The sequence below is a fragment of the Dermacentor variabilis genome, chromosome 5 (genome assembly GCF_050947875.1).
Source record: "Dermacentor variabilis isolate Ectoservices chromosome 5, ASM5094787v1, whole genome shotgun sequence".
NCBI lineage: Eukaryota > Metazoa > Arthropoda > Arachnida > Ixodida > Ixodidae > Dermacentor > Dermacentor variabilis.
Window position 1 is genome coordinate 105,399,741 of NC_134572.1, and position 21,423 is coordinate 105,421,163.

Below are 21,423 nucleotides of genomic sequence, written 5' to 3' on the forward strand. Positions count from 1 at the left end.
ACTGCGCTAATGGAAATAAAGGAATGCCACGCAAGACGAGACGTATAGGAACAGTGGAAGCGTGCATTAGCAACTGATTTCACTGAAGTGAAACAAAAAGAAAGAAGGAAATTAATTTCATCCGCAACCATCGCTAAATCTTCGAGTGCGAACAGCTGTGCCGTAACACGTGATCTCGCGAATGGCGGAAACTGTCTTCAGTAGCACGCCGCACGATTTAGGACTAGCATATTCAACGCTCCCTTTTCAGGCACTTGTGTTCAGCTCCTGACCCGTCTGCGCACAGACCTGTGAGAAAGTATAGAAACGCATGCTCTCCTGGCTACGCTCAAGGCATTGAAGAAAAAAAAAATAGGAGAAGCGCTGAAATCACGTTTTTCAAGCCGTAAATGCATCCATTATGGTGTACTATCTCCCTTTGCGCCTCCAATCAGCTCGCCGGAGCAGACAGGCGCGAGCTTTGAACTTGTACTGCTACGCGCCGTCGGGAGTGTGTGCTGCCGACGGGCATCAGAACAAAGCCTACGAAGCCAACCCACTCGGGTAGATGCCTTGGTTTCGACTCAGTTCATCCGGCAGCCCACAAGCGTTCAGTGGTTCGTTCGTTAGTTTAACGGGCCATCCACCCCTGTTCTGAAGCAAGCAGCCTGCAAGAGGAGCTTCGGATCATTGGTGAGTACCTAACGAAGAATGGGTACCCCAAGCATCTTATTTGGAGGACAACGAAGTTTATGAAGAGTAATCAGCAGACTGAAAGACAAACCATGGATGCTTCAGCATCGAGACAGAAGCGCGCTGTAGTCCCGTATATTCGAGGTGTTAGCGAAGCCCTAGCTCATGTATTTGAGAAACGGGGTGTAAAATCGTGCATATACCAGCAAACAAGGTTAAAGGTGACTTGATGAACGTGATGAATCCCCTCCGCCGGGCACCTTTTCCTGGCGCGGTATACAAGATTCCATGCACTGATTGCGAATCGGTGTATATTGGGGAAAGCGAAAATTTCTGCAGGCGTCTCAAAGAACACAACAATCGTGTCGCAAAAAGCCACACAATGACAAATGCCCTCGCAGAGCATGCCGAGAACACGGGCCATGAGATAAACTGGGGCAACGCGCGTATCGTGGTCACAAAGAAGAACTTGACAGCGAGCCTCAATCTCTAATCGCTAATAATCCAAACGACAAATACGAAATCAATAGATCACCTGAACTTTGTGTCATTTGCTGAACGTTATTTAAGAACCTTGTGCTTAGCTGACATTCCATTGTGAACAAGGAATCCGTAGAGATCGCGAAACGTAATTTGACTTTTATTTGGACCTTGGTCAGTGGCATGCTTCGTTTTCTAACAATGGTTTTTCCTGACCAGACGGTATTCCGTGGAACCCTTCACTACCAAAGTCTACTAAACTTCTGTAGTAGTTTTAGTGAAGCAAGCGCGCTCATATGCTTTTCTGTGGCACATTGAAGACGACGACGAAGACCCACGCCGTAATTACTTCAGCATCTGTGTTGCTCGCTGACACACTCATGGACCCTAAACACTAATTTCAAGCTTACCCACCACGCTCGAAAGTCAGCTTGCCTCGCGAACAGATTGTGCTGCGAGAAAGACACGGGCAGGAGGAGGAGGAGGAGGAGGAGGAGGAGGAAGTGGTGGAAATAACTCTATTGTGTGCCCTGCGAGTTGGTGGGGAGGGCCAAAGGCCCGGCCTTGGTAACGGCCAGGAGTGCGTGGATCCTGGCGGCATCGTCGGCCCGCTGGATGGCCCACAGTTGATTCTCGCTGAGTAGCGCGGCCTCCAAGCGTGTCCGAAGGCTGTTGCTAGAGGCCACGTTCTCGTTGTTGTTACTTATCCCTCGGCATTCCCGTTATATATGCTCCGGAGTGGCTCTGGATTCACATCTGTTGCACCTGTCCGTTTGGTATATATCCGGATATATGATGTGCGAGGGCGCAGGATTCGGATACGTCTTAGTTTGTAACCGCCGCCATGCGACAGACTGCATTTTTGGGAATTTGGGGTGATTTCGCGGGAATATGCCCCGCTGTAACCTATAGCGTTTTTTGATCTCATTACATGTGGTCGTTCTGTCCTCCGGCTTCCGCTCATCAACCTCGCCGTCATGTCCGGAGGGTGCCGGGGCATCACTTGCGACCGCGGCTCGGTCCGTAAGACCTCGAGCTGCGTCGTGTGTCGCCTCGTTGTTGCCACCCTCCGCGAAGGCGTGAGCAGCTGTCCATGTCAAGCATATCTTTCTTTTGCACTCTTGACCTACTGCAAGAATAATGCGTAGTTCCTCCGGGGAGATTCGGCCGTCCGCAAAGTTTCTCATTGCCGCCTGAGTGTCCCTGGCTAACACGGTTGCGTTAGTCCGAGCTACTGCGAGCGCTATGGCTACTTCTTCCGCTGTCTCGCTACTTGTTTTGCGTATCGTCGCGCACGTCTTACAGTGTTTCTCGCTATCGAGTACGGCGTTTTGGGCGAAAAATCTTGTCACACTTCTCGGAGGCCGACAGCCGCAGCGGGAGCTTCAGGAGAGCGGTTCCTGTGGCAAAGTTGACGTTTCGGGAAACCAGTCCCAGTGCTCCTTTGCGAAAAACAGCACGTGACTTCCGCCACACTTTCTCCAGCACGTCCGCGCGAGCCTGGCCCTCTCCTAAGCTTTCCTTCATCCATGGCTGAAGGCCATGGACACTAGAGTTTGCCGTTGGACTTACTAGAGGAAACCCTGGAATTGTTCAGCTATCATGAGAATGATGGCTACTACATAGATTTGCGTAAAAACTCGTGCTTGGCGCTTCAGAAGTTCTTTTTGCGTTACTATCGGTCAAAATTTTGAATAAATTCTATATTTTTAACCACATAAAGGCAATAACTTGTCGCCGACTACTGAGAATTCATTGCCAACAAAAAACAATTAGGGCATTAAAAATGAAGTTGGTCAGGTAGTGAATCACGGTTACGCAAAACTCATGAAACGTCGTTTTGTCCTCCTTTGCTACTTGGAGTTGGAGGTGTGCACGTTATGCATGCAAACTCACTCGCCAGCTTTCAATTTCACAGAATATCCATCGCGAAATTTTTGTATATACCACATTGTAATTAAAGCGTAATTTTGTTATTCAGAATACTGAATACTACGGTCTGATGCAGCATATGAGATGACAAATGATGTAGGAATAAACAAAGAAGTCTGCAAATATCGGGTTCTCCTAATAGAGTACGAATAATAGATATTGAATATTGGGTTGGGGATCCAATCGTAAAATGATCCTGCTATATATATATATATATATATATATATATATATATATATATATATATATATATATATATATATATATATATATATATATATATATATATATAGCAGGATCATTTATTTGAGCATAATTAGGTGCTGATAGATAGTTGCAAAAATTCACCTATCAGGGACAAAGAATCGCTTTTAACAACACATCACTAATTCTCAATACAAAAAAAAGGCATGCACGAATCGCCTCTCAGCAAATTCATAGCTTGGTTTCAAAGAAGCTTTCTAAGAAAGAATGATCAGCTTTGGCAAAATATAAAGAAAAGTATGATTTTTTGAGAATGGACCAGAAGCTTCGACAAAAGAGAACAGCTGCTGAAAGCCAAAAGGACTTCTGGAGCAAGTCGATGCTCAGATTTCCAAGGGATACTTCATTGTGGTGCCATTTGTGTAGCATATATAGGTAAAAAGGCCTGTTGCAAGAAAAAGCTCTCATGTCTGAGCGCAAAAGCTAACGATACTAAATAGACCTGCGAGTAAGACTTCATGACAACCTACAAAATAATATTGCGGGCTGTCACGTAGACTTCCATCCCAAGACCCAAAACAAGGCTTCCAATTCACATTTTATTATTGCATTGCTTATTAAATACTGTCGTGTCACTATCAATTATTTGCAGTATTTCCGATGATTTACCAACTAGAGTCTAACATTCGGTTGTTGCAAAATGTTCGGTTAGTTCGGTGTATTCGAAAATGCTCACTACTTCGTTTTCGAATACGAATACGAATAGTCTCTGTGTAGTACTCGATTTGTAATCAAAACATTGAATAATCGGACACTTCTAAATAAAACATGACGCTTGCATTTTTATCGCTTATCCAATAGCGATTCCGGCAAAATCTATACGTGTATGGCTTGGATACATTGCAATAATGACATTGCATAAGTATTACGGTCGGAAAAGTTGGCTAATTTACCGACGCGTTTATCTGCACCGAAGCAGTCTCCGAGCTGGACAGGTGGAAGATGAAGTCCAGGCTTGGCGTATATGGAGTAGCCGGTGGCCACATTATCGGGTAGCCGAGCGGCGTGCGCGAACGATAATCCCGAGATCTGTCTTTTGTCCTCCGGCCTCATCCATGCCTCTGTGAGGCAAAGTATGTCACCTCTGTTGACGTTCACATCGTGCGACACGTCGTCCATGTGTTTCGGTAGAGAATGCACGTTGAGGCAGGCGAAGAGGCATGCTGCCCGATCCGCTATGCGCTTGGACTGTGCCGTGCACTGTCTAGTGAATCGCCCGCAAGGCAGAGCCCAACCACGTGCAGAGACTCGAAGATATTCACCACTGTCGCCTGTTGCAATGGTGGCGCAGTGGTTAGCGCAGTCGGCTGCGGAGCGGTTTGCAGTACCGGTGGGACAGGGGCTTGAATCCTCACCGTGTCGACCTCTTTAACTAGATAAAGATGTCGTCATTGGTTTGCCCTTTTTTCTGTCACTTTTTTTTTTCTGCCACGGCTGTCTCACGACGGCGGGGCCACACAATGAGTCAAGCAATGCTCTCGCATTAAAAATACGAGTGCAGCAGCAGCGGGACTTTTTTAAGAGACTCTCACGTAGCTCGCTTATCTTTTATCACCTGCGCCGAATTCTATATGACGCGTAGCCTGTTTGCATGTGACCGTTTGCCATTTTCAGCGTTCATGCTGTGCTTTTTATGTTGTGCGCGCAAGCCCCTGTGCATCTAAAGCGCATATAATTCCCACATTAACTAACATAATAAGACCAAAAGCATGAAGTAACATAAATTACGAGGAAAGTTCGACATAGACATTAGAATGAAAGTAATATCTTGCGCCTGCAAACAGAGACTCTAAAGCAGAGTGCAAAAAAAAAAAACAATGTGCGGAACTCAGTTTGCTACGCGCATCATCTTACAAAACAAGTGCAGCCGAAGACATCTCCGTTTGTAAGCCACGATGCTGTTGAATACGAAAAACAAACAGTCTTTAAAAGCTGTATTTATCTTTCACCAGAATGTATTCTTGTTCACTGACAAGAATAAAGAAAAAAATGCAGAAGGACCATACAGCTTTTGTTGCATGCAATATGAGATTTCGGAAAAAAATATGCTGAGGAGAAACGTATTGCCTTGCAAATGCCACCGCCCTCGGAAAAGCTCAAGCCCATATTGCATCTTCATACCCCCGCACAGGCCTCTAAAACTCCCGGATTCATATTACGGCGACTGCCAAATTTAATGTTGCTCTGACCTAGGCTTTTACAGTATTCTGCTGCCTGGCGTGTACGTACTAAATGCAAACGATTCGAGGCGGCAGCACACAAGCCATGTCAGCAACAGTTTATCTTAGGACAAGAGGCAAAGTTTTCAACATCGGACGACCTCCGTGACATTTACTTCAGAAGGATAACTCCATGCGCCGAGTTCGCCGTGTTTACCCTCAGCCACGTGCGGGTGCACTTGTCCACGAGCGGTGTTGGATCGATGCACGCCGTGGGGGACAGCGAAACTCCGAGAAGTAACACGACAAGTGCCTCTTTAAGCTAGGTTCAGTACAGCGATTGGCCCTTTTTACGAAAGATAAAAATATGCTCTTTTGCTTCACATGTACATGATCTGCCGCCTAATTTAAACAAGTCGCTAACTTTAAATACTAATCATCTGCTCGGAAGTTTATAGCGTGAAGGAATTCCACGCTAAGACACACACAATCTGTCTATGATTAAAGGAAAAGAAAAACGTATGCGCAGAAATTACGATAATTGCACTATCTGCCACAGGCAATAAAAAAAAAAATGGAAGTGCTCGCTGAAACACCCGGTATATATACGCACACATCAGTCAAAGGATCGAGGCATACGCGCGACCAAAAGCTAATCATCTCTTTGTAGCCAGATAATCTCTCTTGATACAGTAGTATCTTAGAAAGAAGACTATGTGATTCGATGAAATTTGGAAATTTGCGGGTGCTAGTTGGAATCAGTTGGCGCAGGACAGGGGTAATTAGAATGGGCCTTCCTACTGCAGTGGACATAAATATGATGATGATGATGACGACGACGACGACGACGACGACGACGACGACGACGACGACGACGACGATGAATAAAAGGTTTGATTATAAATCTGCAAAAAGTTGCCTACATTTCTTTTGCGCATGTGCCGCAATAATTTGATATTATATATGTTCTTCCGTTTCTATTATAAACTTTATAGCAAGTTCAGCGCTATTGTCATCTTCTATTTCTGTTCGCATTCAACCATGTCGCGGAGTATTACTGCTACGATCAATATCAACCAACTTGACCATATCACCATTTCTCCTTTAGTAAAGTCTCTCATCTCGTCTGGCCGTCGTCTAGTATACTGTGATTGTGACAGTCTTAGGCCAAATTCAGATAAATTAAGTTCCTTCACTACTATGTATTAAAAGCTTATGGGCCACATCGTAGCACATATACATACAGATCAAAAGCTATAGGAATTTGGGCCCAAAATTTTGATGAATTATCCACATACAAAGGCGCTCACCCGCACAACACGTGCTGCCCTAAAGTATGTTATAAATGGTCTTGAAGTTGCTCTTAGTGTACGTCTCACGCAGCACCTATTTTTAACACAGAAAGAAAAAGTGGCGTAGCACATCTGTTTTTGAGCGCGTGATTTCATTTATCGTTCTTTCATGGCTCCATGTACATTATTACCCGAAGTCATTGTACCATAATATCCATGGTAAGCGCTACTCATGCCAATAATTGATGCTTAATAAGTATACCAAAGGATGCATTTCCTATTTTTTTCATGCCTTAAGTGAATTTTGTTATACTATTACAATAGCACCGACACAATGTGACCATGAAAGCGGCATTCATAATCTGATTACGCCCCAGTAAACTGTTGGTAATGTTGTTTTAGCTGAGTTGGTAACCTTACTAACGAGGCAGTGAGGATCGTCTAAAACGATTACTAAAGTATACTTAGTGTCTACAACTGTTTTTTTAACTACAATGTGAATTATTCAGTTAAGAATATTTCTCGCTTCAGCAGGTAGTAAATATTACGAACTATAAATAATTTAATAAGAAGGTAGCATTTTTTGTTAAAGATAACCTGTAAACCTTTAGTTAGTGAATACATTGACTGTTTCTTAGGCGCTGTCGAACAACGCCTGATGTTTTCCTGTTTTAATATGAAAAGCTTGTAACTTTAGTTGATGAAGTTAGTGCTCTATGCAATGCCATAATCAGTTCTTACTTGTAGCCTAAACGCTAACGAGTCTGCAAAAACTTTGTTACAGATTAATACTGTGTCGTTGATTTCGGCGTTTCGGTTCAAAAAATAAAATAATACATAAGCAGTGGCCATATAGCGGTCATCACATTTTTCTAAATTTATGCTGTGGTTCTGCAAGAACACCTCCCAATTTGTTTCGTTTCTTGGCCTTCACATTGTATTGGTTACACATGTATAATTTTGCATATGTTTTGCATTCGCGGTTGCCTTTTTGGGGCCACAACTCTATGTTACTCTGTGCATCACCGTGCAAAATCCTATTTATTATAGCGTAGCGTACTGTGACATGCAAAAATAAAAAAAGCACAGACTATCTGTGACTATATTTTCTGCTTTTCGAACACTAAGGTAGCAGCTGTGAAAGGCACAGTTTTATCTATGAAAGTTTCCTCACTAAAATTCTGTAGCGGAATGCTTGATATGCTTTATGCGATTTCTCCGGAAACATCATGGCGACAAGTGAAGTTGCCGAGAAGGAGGCAACTTGCTTTGGGAATAAATGTTCCAGCGGGAAAATACCTCCTTAGATAAAACAGCAAGCGCTAAAAACCGCTTAGGACTACTCTGGAAAACACAGCACGTCGGAAGAGTCTGGCGCGCCTTGCCAAAACAGTACGTCGCGTCAAATAGCTCGATCCACAGACCAAAGGTCACTTTGGAAGAACAAGGAATAAAAAGAAAAGAAAAGAAAATAGAAAAGAAAAAAGAATCTGTGGAAACACAGACAAGCGATGTGTTGCGAGGCAAAGCCTGAGGGGAAAGCCGGCGCCTAACAGAGAGAACCTTTTGTCGCACTAACCGAGGCTTCCAATGTGCTGGTGTCCCATAAACGTACGACTTGGGTGGAGCGCCGGAAGGAACAATGTGTAATGCCGTGCTCTCAGGCTCAAAGCACAGAGAGAAAGAGGGAGAGGAAGAGAAAGAGAGGGAGAAAACAACTCTCTTAAGTAGTTATTGTCGAGTAGAGAACGCGAACTTCTGTCAGTGACATCGCGTTCGGAAAAACGAGAAAGCAAATGCTGGCAAGGCTAGGATCCCCTCCGACACCCTTTTTATTGTGTGCTGTGGCGGAGTACTTGATGTGCCTGCTGTTGATGTCTACTGCAACGCTGCTTTCGTGCTCATGTTTTCCTAGTAGTAAGAGGGAAAACGCCACGCAGTGCTCGCAACGACTGTGAGTGCACTGTGTTTTCGTGCACAGCCGTCGACCACTTCCACGGGCACGGCTTCGCGAGTTCTGCTTTATTGACAATAAGGTGTCCTCATCTAAACGAAGTGTAATCAAGCACGTCCTGTTTGCTCATGCTCAGTCATTGTAGGAAAGCAAGGAGCAACTTCGTACTTGGAAACACTAGTTATACAGACACTGGAAACAATTTAAGAGCGTATTTTAGCGTTGCTGCTAAGAATGAGGCTGAAACGGGCATCGCCATTGAGCGATGACAAAAAAAAGGTAAGGAGGCAATCGAAATCAAATCTAGAACCAATAATGTATAATTAATGCGTTAGGAAGCCTTGTTCTCCTATACAACTAACTAACCCACAGCTTGTTGCTATAAACGAGTACAGTACTTCATATTCCAATTTTTTGAAGGCGTAGGAAGAAGTGTTCAGCAAAAATCTGAATACAAATCAGCAATACACGGCACTAAACAGACGCGACGCCAGTGCTCAGGTCGTGTCTTTCTAGGCTGTGTCTATATTTATTTTGTGCCATATTATTTCCTTTTTAAGAGAAATCACTGATCCTTCTGAAACCAAGAATTGCTGCCCTACTGGTGCGTTTTCGCAGCTGTTGTTTACATGAAAGGAACAAGAAGAAAGAAAAGTTACTAAGGGGCCCTGAATTGTTCCGCATTCCTCTGTTGCGGTGTAAACATAAAGACCTGGATGGCCAGGACGTAGAGTAGGACGTGTGGGTGTAAAACCTCAAACCTGAAGTCGTAGAGCAAGCTTGTGTGCTGTCGTTGTCCGGAAGGATGGGCTGCAAATGACAACTTGACGTTAAGGAAAAGTTAAATATTAGTATCCCTGAGTAAAAATCTGTAACTTGTAATATAATACCAGCTGCAGGTCTCAAACTTAAGTTTATTATTTATTGGTCCAGTTGCGACTCTTAAGAGTAAAACAACGTCGTTTTGTTTCCTACCGTCGGGGAGCGCTCGTGCCAAAGACACGCATGTATCTCAATTCGTTCGGTGCATATGAAATTTCTTGAATTTGAACAATGACCGGTAAAAGTAGAAGGAAGAGGCCAGCGGCGTTCATAAACTCAAGATGGAGTTTGGAGGTACGTAGGAAGAATCCGGGCAGCCGTGTATTTTTCTTCCTGTTTTCCTGAACTAGTTAAAAAAAAACTGGCATCTTTTTTCCCCTTCAATAAAAACACATGCATACGGGAGTTCATGAGCTTGGAAAATACCGCCACTAAGCTCAGAATAGGGTTCACATCTATGCAGTCCTGATTGTACGCTTTTGCTAATGGGAAAATGTTCCATATCTGTAAGATACGAGCGCTTCAGATGTGCCAGGCGTGCAGATTCTTGCGAGATGAGCTTAAACTGTAAAAATTAACACGTTTCTTTTTTACACAAATTTCTTTTGGGATGGGAACCACATGGATAGCAACCAGCTGGGTCCACTGGTCACTTTATTACAGTGCTCGGGTGGAGGTAGTCTCGGCCCATTGCATCGTACTCCGGACGAAGTCTCATTTCACTAACTTGTCCTGCAAGGTGACTGTAGTTCTGACCTCAGGCATCTGCCACGGTGCATGCCGCCATCCCTGATTATTAGCTGCAATCATGTATCGATGGCTATAGCAAGCTTCTTCTGAGCACATAGAAGTTTATTTCTCAGCTATGAAGATTTGTTTTCTGATGGGGCTGGGAAACAGGAGTGGAAGTGTGCCCATGTTTTGCATGCACTATAAACTTCATGTACTGATCATTATTGGAAAGTCCCGCGCTAGGGCTTCTACAAGAATCCAGACGTTGCTATCCGGAACGTCAGGTACAATTAATACATCCCCTAATTAACCTCCTCCGACTCTTGCGTTGAAAGCAGCCGCATAATAGTCTGCGCTATCCTGATACGTGTGTCCGGCATGACGACCAGTACTTTCTGTACAATAACCTTCCATTAAATGCAGAAAGTAGGTATTCGGTTTCCTTACCTATTTTTTTTTATTTCCAGTATCTGATCAAATGGCACTGTTGGGCTAGTTGGTTAGTCATGATGCAATGTGGCAGCGCACTTCGAAACAACGAAGTTACACCGAATGAAGAAACACAGCGTGTTTTGTTAATTCTGTATTGCGTCGTTGTTTCGAAGTGCACACTGCCACATTCCATCTATCTTTTTTTTTGGTTCATCTTGCTATCGCCGTCAGTCAGTTTATGCTCGCTACAAGGCGAACCTCTGTCCAAGTTATCAGCAATATTGTTTACATTCCCACCCTAGGCCTATAAAGGGCGCCCTAGGCCTGTCAAGTTGACTTATACTATCCAGGAAATACAGGTGTAAAGAGATCGACCATAGGAAAATGGTGGAATTGGGTAAGACGTATATAATATTATACATCATCGTCAGGAGCCTCAATTTCTAAGGCTACTGCGGAAAGAAGGCCTCTTCAAGCTGTCTCGAATTGTTCCTATCTTCATTCAGCTTATTAAATCCTACGCATGGAAATTTTGTGATCTCATTACACCACAGTATTTATTGCCCTCTTGGATCACGTTAACTTTTACTTGGCTTCCAATTTCGTACCTCAATGAACCCTCGGTTATTTGCACTACGCATTACATAAGCTACACAAAATCGTCATTGCTCGTCTAAGGAACAGTCAGGCAACGAGCTAAATCTGGGGGCTCTATGATTAGAAAAATTTTATCTATTTAGGTTTTGTGACTGTTGTTTTGAAGATGTCCTTCAGGGAAATAAATAAATCAGGCGAAATATGAACACCTCGGGTAACTGAAAGCTTTGACATGTGCTATTATTGACAATGAGAATTTACATATCACTTGTTCCGTGCATGCATAGCCGTAAATATGTCGTATCAAAAAGACAGCGTCGTGAAAATCGCGAACAAACTCCTGGGCAAAAGCCGTGAAGCCGCCGCTACCATTATGACGGGACCTTCGCGCCTGCCTTACTTCGTTAGACCGTAGTCACAGGAAAATCTCCCCGCTAACGACATCAAACGCATTGCAATAAGGAGGTGGGTGGGAGGTGCACAAATAATGCTTCCAGGGAAAGTGATGCACGATTTACTTGATAAAGACTCCAGAAACACGGTGGTTGCAAATACGTAGAGGACTAGGAGGCTTCTGGTGGCGTGCGCAAACGACTAGTGTGCCGTTTTAGAAGCGAAGCTTTTCTTTGCAAACCCATCGCCGGCTTATCGTGACCGTGGCCGCTGCGTGGCTGTTCTCTAGCCGAATAGACCAACCAATCACACGGGAGGACTCGAGCCACATCGCCGCTGTGTTTCCTGCGCCACCACCAGACGGTGATCGCCTTCGCGTATCCCGCGTCGGTGGCATTGCATTAGCCTCTCAACAATGCCTCAACAAAGCCTGCGGACATTCAATAAACCCAAATTCCTGTTTTGACTATTCGTGCACTCACACAAATCTACGCTGTATATGGACTCCAACTCGTTGGATCTGCTGCATCTTGTGCCTCTTGGTTTCCGGTGCGTTGCATACAGCGTCGAAGTTTCTTGTGATTTCCCGAGAACAAGGTATCTATCACGGTGCCATTTAGCAGCACCACAGGCATGCAAAATGTTTGTCAAATTTCTGCAGCTGTGCAGAAGTTCGACTAACGCCCGTACATCTTTTTGTTCATGCGAACGTAAACACGCATCTCAGAAATGTGTCCAAAGTGTCCCGGCAGTCTACGCAAGAACGTAACTAAATAGTTAGTATAGCCAAGAGAAATTCGCTCTCTGAAGCTCAAAGCTAACTGCTGGAGACAGTAAAGAGCAAAATATTCTTTAATTCAATTGGCGAGGGTGTACTCGTAAGCTTGTCCCAAGTCATCCCCCAGCCATTCGCTCATTCCTTTCTTAATCCTGTAAAGCGTGCACCGCCGTCAGCGTTAAAATAGTGCAGAAAAACTACTGGTAGTAGTAAGGAAAGTAAGCGGGAGACAGCTGCTAAATGGCGCAGAAACATGTAGTGGAGTAAAAAATATAAACATAAATTGCTCCTATTGTTAACTATTTTTGTCAGTTACTGTTCTGTCTACCATTTCACGTTTTTGTACACACAAGGACAAATCACTGTCCGTAACAGGTCCAGAAAGGTCCGGAAAAAAAACCTAATAAACACCCATTCCTGCACTGTTATCACGTCCTGAGCCTGCTGTGCAATCCTTCTTAGTGAAAAAATGCGAAGCAAATGAAAACGTCAAACTTTTGACCATGGCGTGGTGCTAAGAGATACTCGGGGCATGTCAGATTTATTTCTCACAACAGGAGACAGCAAAGCAACTGCTCCAGAGAATGTCGACACAACCAGCTTGTGTGATGCGGTTGAAAATGCGATCACAGCGAGTGCCTTAAAAGCCCCGAGGAACAAAGTGGAGGGAAAGGATCGGTGCCCTCGGGACAACGCAAAGGACCACGGTCGTTCTTATCGGAGCCAATGTGGCCTCGACGTTCACCGCGCCCGTACGTGTACTCTACACCCTCCCCCCCCCCCCCCCTCCCAGCCGAAAGCCGCAGACGGAAAAAAAAGTCGGTGGTCTTGGATAAAAAATGAGTGACAAGAAAACCACATGTAGAGCGAAAGCACTCGGTTTCATTGGGCCCGCAGGGGAAAAATCGACAGACACGGAATGGGTGCAAAACCTATATAAATATACAAAGAAAAGAGAGATCCACGACGAGGCAGAAGAATGCCTGCTCATCTATTTCGACATACTTTTTAACCTTTCTTTTTCTACTCTGGTACAAGAAAGAGTAACTGTAAAAAATAATAAAAGCCAAAAAAATATAAAGATTGCCGCGCGCACCAGCATAGATGTGAGGAGTGGGTGTGCGCGCGCAGGACGTTAGGTGATCGGAAGATGGCCGATGCACGCGAGCATGAGAGAGCGAAAAGAAGAAAGAATACTGACATTTTCATTTTGAATTTCTTCTGGCCTGCGCTTCGCCTGCCAAAAAATGATACCACGCGTGATAAGAACGCTATTTTCCGCCGCCGACCCAATTTTTTCTGCGTGCCCCTTTCTTGCATTTTCTATGGAACCCGACCTCGCGCTTTCTTGATCTTCGGTGGTCGATGAACTCCCATTCTCGTCAGTTTCTGTTCTCTCTTTTCTGTTGCGTTGGCGCTCCTAGAGAATTACTTGCAATTTCTGTCCGTGTAGAGAATGCGTAGCGGGTTAATTACCTACGACTTTTAAACTTGTGCCACTATCCAGTACTTGCGGAACCTAATTCTACAGGGTGTAGAACACATCTCATGAAGATGAAAATATCTGGTTATTGCAGTACTTGGTACCTTATCAGTAAGAACTTGTGAATTACGATATAATAAAGTTTGGGAACGTAACCGAGTGAAGCGATTAGTGAGACGTTCGCAAAGAGGAATGAAATTTATTGAGAAAACGCAGAGAGGTTGGCTTGAGGTAATAGTCCTCTATCAGGCTACTATCCTCAGAGAGAGAGAGAGAAAGAGAGAAAGAGAGAGAGAGAGAGGAATACAGGAAGGCAGGGATGTTAACTAGTCAAGAGTCTGGTTGGCTAGCCTACGCTGGGGGAAGGGAGAAGGGGAAGAGAGAGAAGGGAGAGAGGAGGTATAGAGACACACACGGACAGTACTTGAGTTAAAGCCGCTTGCGCAAACCTGACGTACTGAGAAAGCACAAAAGTGCCTTCACTGCCTTCTGAGTCGACTATCGGTGGGCACGGTGCTCTAGTACTATCTGTTCACTCAAAGGACGATCATCTAATTTCCTCAATGTGTTGGAGAAGTATTGTCCTTGTGCTTAAAATTGAGGAAATGACACAGTACGGGGTCAATGTTCTCCTCGCATCCACAAACATCCCATGCAGGACAATCAGCCATTCCAATTAGTGCTGAGTAGGCATCCGTGAAGGCAACTCCAAGCCACAACCACCACAGAAGAGACGCTTCACGTCGGTGCAGTCCGGCCGGAGTTCTGAGTTGCAGTGAAGGGTTTAGTCAGTGCATAATTGAGCGCCATGTGTGTGAGGTATTCCACTCTGCTAAGGAGATCGTGGGTGCTAGAATGCGAAGTTGTCTCGCAGCGTCAGTCATTGAGAGTCCTCAGAGGGAAATGGTGGAAAAGAGGACTATGGCGAGGTATTGTGAGGATAGACAGTAGGATGCAATATATAAACACTTGTGTCCAAAGGGCCCGTTCGCAGTCTTCAATATGGGTCTTTGTTGAAGGAGAGCCTTGATGACTCGCTTCGTTCGTTGGTTAAAAGTTGTTCATTTAGAGGAAAGAAGAAAGCTACCTTACCCGGTATTCGTGTGTTCATGAACTGGATACAACAGGGATCAACAGCGGCTAAGCGAGAGATGTCTTTAGAGCCAATGTTAAGAAACGGGGTTTCACCAGAAACAAGAACTTAACGAAGGCAAAGGCCCTTGCTGAAACCTTGGCTTCGATGACATCTCCTCTTAGAGCACTGCTGATGACTAAAGTCTCCATCGCCTTGTGAACCTTAGTATTGTCTGCATATAGCTAGTGCTTGGGAAAAAATTAAGATACATACTACCGTGCGCGTCAATGTGTAGAAGAGAGACCCGAACTCACAGCGCCTTTCAGTTGCAGTTTCATGCTGACAGATTTGAGCTTGTTATGTAGCATGTCATAAAGGAACTGCGTTTTAAACAAGACTATTGCATTTTTCAGCAGCTTAAAACACTTACATGGCTGCTTGCTTCTACTCAGCTCTGCCAAATGTACATACATAAACATCTGATTTCTGATTGCTCGAAACTACAGTTAAGTGACTGCAGCGCACACATTGATAAATTAAAGCGACAGCGTTAAGGAGCTCGTGTCGCAGAAAAGCCCGTGTCGTCGGCGTCGGCGGCGTTGTCCGTGAGCGAATAATCCCGCAAGGCTATTCATAAATAAAAACAGCTTGCAAGATGGGCTGTGTGGGAATCGAACCAGGGTCTCCGGAGTGTGATACGGAGACGCTACCACTCAGCCATAAGTTCGATGGTTCAAAGCGTGACAAAAGCGCCTCTAGTGAATGCGGTGTTGCCTTGGAAACGTGCCGTAGAAAGTTATACTGCGCTGTATATCGATAATTATGAGCATGTAAATTGCAGAAGTCGCAGGTAAAGGAGTAGGGAAGTACGTTTCCGCTACATTTCTTTTGCGCTTAGCGCACACGCAGAGCCATCTTGTGGCGAACACAGAAGACCCCCCCTCCTCGCAATCTACGGCGCTGCCCCAACAGGTGGCGCGCCACTCGCCCGCTTCTTCACTTCAGCTCGTTTGAGCGCATTGGGGCCGTGCAGGGACCGGTGCGAAGATGCCCCAAAGTTGTGCTGTGGACTTAGACGTGTTGTATATGAAAACTATGTCTTTGTGTGACTCAAGAGTATGCCGAGCGAAAGAATGGGCGGTGCTAACGGGGTGCGATAACGCTATCGCGTTCCACTCTTGAAGGCGAAGCTTAAGCGTCCTCCAATTTTTTAGAGCGTCGTTAAGAAAATATTAGTAAAAAGAAGAAACATCGAACTGAAGCACTCGGATGCGCACAACTGTTCAACTAATGTTATTACTGTTATCAGGGAAACAACGTTGGAGCTGTAATGCTTCTACACACCATTCCCCCCCTCCCTTTTTTTTTTAAATTCAGAAGCGTGCTCTCTATTTAGATACGCGTAATAGAGTATACGAAGTTACTAAGTTGTGCTCAGGCAAAGCGCTGAAAAACAATGTCTCTGTCCTTGTGCAGAACTTGGGGAGCTATAATGTAAAGCTAGTCCAACTCTTTTTATTCCACTTCTGTTATTAGGCCTCCATGATTGATAAGCTTTCAGGCCATGCCCTTTTCAAGTCTGTCACGTGACGCCGCATATATTGCGAAAACGACCCATCTCATATGACGAGCACAGCCTGATATGCATGATTAGCCTGATCAAAATAAATATGTTCTTTCATATTTTACGCCTTTTGCGCCATTAGCCTTCTCCATACCCGTCTAAATATTTCGGGGTACCGACTTCACCTGTCTGTCACGCGACGTCATAAAAGTACAACACCTCGCCACGTCAAAGTGACGTGTACGCTGTAAAGATGCATTATGACGACGAACAATGGCGATTTTGTTTTCGCAATAGCCAGCGATCGCCCCTTTCTAAAAGGAATAGAATATGGATAACCGCCGATCGCTCTGGCACCGGTTACTCGGCGTTGACGGCAAGAATGCGGTTCTTTTCGTATTGCTTTGCATGGCAGCACACAGTTGTGGATCCCTTTCGACATGTATACGACGCTGTTCTGCCAACTCTACTTTGCTGAGGACCCCGTTTAGGCGGCATTTTAGCTCCCGTTACGGGCCAATCACAGACGCCGGAACCACTCCACTCACCGAGTTACGTTGTCTCACTGCGCTGACTCAGCCCCGCCGACACTTTCCACTTCTGCGTGCTTCTCACCTCTTCTCAGTCAAGTAGATAAGAATAACCTGCCGAGGTAAGTCATGCTATTTGATTTGAAAGAAAGCAATAGTGACCTAGAAACAAAGAAAATGTTAGATTTAGCTCTTGAAATAACGTAAATTTGACGTCAGGACATCTCAATAAAATCGAAATGGAATAGTTTTACGCCATATGGCCCTTTATACAGTTCCTTGTATAACGTATTAGGCACTGTTGAACGTGAAGGGGAGGATAAAATGTGAATGACGGGAATACCGAGACAAAGAAATCTAAGTATGTCTTCTTTCCAGCCTTATGGAAAAAGGCGCGAGCACGTGAAAAATAGCCTCGTCTCCCACATGTTGCGTGATGCCGCGTCGACATACGAAAACAAAGGAAAACAACTACGCTGTTACTTTATTTGCGAGCACCACCATGGCGAACATTATTCTTTATAGTTGCCCACCCGCACTGTAACTGTCACTAATTTGGAAGCAATTGCAAGGTGCGAGTGATGAGCTTGGCTCGCAGCAGGATCATTCTATCAGATTCCTCCCACTTTTCTCCGCTCGCTTTCAGTATCAATGCGGGAAAAAGTGAACTTGCAAGAAGGGGTGCAGGCACTAGAAAGAATGACACCGCTTTCTCATTTCCCTTATTTTTTTTTAAGCTTCTCGCTGTGTGCCGCAACGTTCAGACGATGAGGCTCTTGGCTACGCGCTTGCGTGCATATCTTCTAATAGACGACGAGAGTACATTAAAGCCGCCTCTCATGCTGTTTGGCTGATAGAAACAACGTAACACTTTTCACTCGCCTATAGGAGTAAGTTCTAGGAAGCACTCGTTTTTTCAGAACAAGAAATTCAGTGCTAGATTGCAAATGGCATTCCTTAGCTGCTGCTTCCTGTGTTGGCTTCCTAACGTGCCAGGCGCACAGATTCGTATGATTCGGTAGAATGATCTTCGCAGGTCGCTTCGTGTATACGTGTACGTTACTTGCAGTGCGAAAACTCATAAACGGTTGCTACAAATACAGAAACAGACAGCAAGGGCAATCCTATGCTTCCTTCTTTTTCTCGTGCTGTATATGCTTGTTGTTTTTGTGTGTACCATATTTGCTTGATCTGCGAGTAAAATTTTATAAGCACGTATTTTAATATATCTTAGTGTCAATAGTTTGACGGTACTCATGGTCACGGTAAAATTAGCACGAACGCATAATAGAGAAGCTAGGCTGTCAGAAATGTCTCCAAAAAGGGAGAAGCTATACAGCATTAAAATTCTCGTATCCCGAGAAACGACAAATTGCATTCCAGTAATAAGTGTGCTGAAGAAATGCCACCACAGTTAGCCCAGTCGCAACTTCTACGAATACATACAAGCACATGAGAAGCTCTGTGCGTGCTACCATCAATGTTTGCATTAAGCGCCAAGCTGACAGATTTGAGTTCATTCAGTTATTCTGCAGATTCAAGAAGTAGTAAAACGATTCAAATCAAATAATTTGAACCGCGTCTATTTCTGATAATTGTGTCGGCCATACTTAAGTCACGTCGCAAGTTGCCACGGTAGCCAATTACTCACAGCAGTCCTGATGTACACCAGCAGTAAGAGTGCATTCACAACGTCTTATGAAACACTCCGGCCAACAAGGCAGCTTGTTCGACTGCTGGGGGAAAGAAATAGCACGCCGACGTTTCTGTGCTCATTGAAGAAATTAATGTGCAACCCTCCGATAGCCACGTCTACCGTAACCCTTGAGAAGTCGGACGCAACAGGCTGACGTCTATAAACTTGTTATCCAATGAGGTGCGTAAAACCACCGAACAGAAAGGAAGTATCGTTTCAATGTTAACTTTTTCTAACACAAGTCGCATACGAATAGTAGGTATCAATTGTCAAACGGAGACAGATATAGTTACAGCAGGAATATTTATTTCGGTGCAACTATGTACCGCGTCCGTATTGACAAGTGCAAAAAGATATTAGGAACAAAGGATCAGTTTTATACTCAAGAACAGTAATTGTCAATACAAAACGTGCAATAAGAGCATCTCACCAAATTGAGAGCGTGATTGCAAAGAATGGCTACAGCATGACCAGCTTTCTAAGAACATTACATAGATGGTTCCCGAAAATAGATCAGAAGTTGCGATGAAAAAAAAAACTAGTAAAGTGCCCGTGTGCTGTATACATTTGTAAAAGCACCCGTTGCAAGCAAAACCTTGCGTGTTGTAGCACAAAAACTAAAGCAATTACGTAAATAGACTGCCAGAAAGACTGATTACATGACAAACTAAACAAAAAGATCTCGGTGTGTCGTGCAGGCTTTTCCCTCAAAACCGAAACGAAATCTCGCATGTTCCGTTTTGCTTCTGCATTGCTGCGAAAATTTTGTCATCTCACATATTATGATTTGCGCTATTTGTGATAATTTGCTAACCACACTTTAACATTCGGTTTTTGCGAAATGTTTTGTCAGTTTGGAATATTCGAAAATACCGAATAGTTCCCTTTCGAATTTGAATGCGAATAGTTAGTGTGCAGTATTCGATAGATATTCGAAACTTGGAACATTTGCCCACTCCTACTCGGAACAGAAAGAGCGTGGTAATACAGTTTGATATATATTTCTTATGCCTCGATGGATATTCAAGCGCATAAAAATCTGCGTATTCCCGGGTCGACCACGAAAGAAGTCTAGACTAAATAATGCGACGCATAAAGACCACCGAACGTTTCGATGTTGTAAACTAAAAAAATAGTAATTCACGCTCCACTGTACCACTTGTCATTACAACGTTTGTGTGCACCTGAGCACAAATTTACAGACGACGAATCACAGTGGGTTTCCGTTATGCGGCTTTCAAATAATAAAAGAATATATAAATAATATGCTTCACGTTCTCAATTCCGGCGGGAAATGCGAGCAGTTCGCTTTTTAATTCTTTCTCGGCGCCACCCAAGTGTAGCTTGCATTGTCGACTTCTCTCGTACGAATAGCTCGAGCGAGCCGGAAGAAAACCCTGATTTGGTTGGCTTCGAAAACTATGGCTTCCTTCCGGCAGCGCATTCTCTCTCGATTTTTTCGCTCGCGTGACTTTTTTTTTATTGTCACGTATACGACGCAATTTCTCCTTAGCTCAGAAGAGTGTAATGCCATTCTTGGCAAATAAGCTCGCAGGAGTTTCGAAATACATAGCGAAGCAGGAAATGTTGGCGTGGTTGCAGTAGCCAAAGAACAATGCGTTCTAAAAAAACGACACTAATATTACGAGCCACTTATCGATAACCGGAAATATTGCGAAAAAGAGTTAAAATCAGAACACGTATGTATTTTCGCTGCGACTTGCCCTTTTATTTCGCTTTTTGTTATTATTATATTCGTTTCTTTCTGTTTTTCTTTTTGTCTACTTCTTGCACCACTTTGCACTTCTGTCCACCTTTGTTTATTTTGTTTGTGAGTTTGTTTCCACAATTACGCATAAATACAGAGTTTCATCATTCCCATTGGTTTCCGTAATTATAGTCCAGTGCAGCAGTGGTTCTGACGACTTCTAACGGAATACGCTTCTCGCGTTTTCATCCTGTCATTGGTTCTTTCTGCTGATGTGCTGCTGCTCCGTTGCTGACCTAGCGTAATCAGTTCTCTTCCCGTTTTTACTGTTTACCTTTTGTAGTATTGCCGCTGTGCGGTTCTCGCCTGCATGCATGCGCGTTTCTTAGAATTTTGTCTCGTGAACAAATTTTCATTATCTCTCTGGCGAGTGCCATATCGCAACTTTCACATTGGCCTTCATGCTTGATTCGCCTTTGTTCAATCTCCTCGTTGTCCTTTGTGCAGAGTTTACTGAAACATTGAACGATGGCTACGCGAAGCGTGAGTGGGCTTACAGAGAACTCCATTTCTTTAGTTGTTTTTTTTTTCAAAATAATAAGACGCAGTGTGGAATGTTTCGTAAGAGGCAAACAATAAGTGGCTGAGGTTGAACGCACGAAATATTCGTAATAAATTTAGTACGCGCTGTAGAGTGGGAAGCATATAGCTTTTAATTTCAGACTGTTAAGCCTGCTTTATTATATGCGTGCTAAATCTTTGTGCTTTGTGCCGTTGGCATTGCGTGAGTGGCAGAAGGAACAAAAAGAACAGCCTTTTTCCTTTTTAGTAAAGGTGTTCCGGAGTCCTCGAGATTCATA

General features: G+C 44.2%; 1 protein-coding gene across 1 annotated transcript in view; it reads left to right on the forward strand.

Moving 5' to 3' along the window:
• LOC142583014 (cell surface glycoprotein MUC18-like) overlaps positions 1-21,423 on the forward strand; it is a 310,093-nt gene that overhangs the window by 223,756 nt on the left and 64,914 nt on the right. The gene's annotated exons all lie outside the window — the stretch shown is intronic.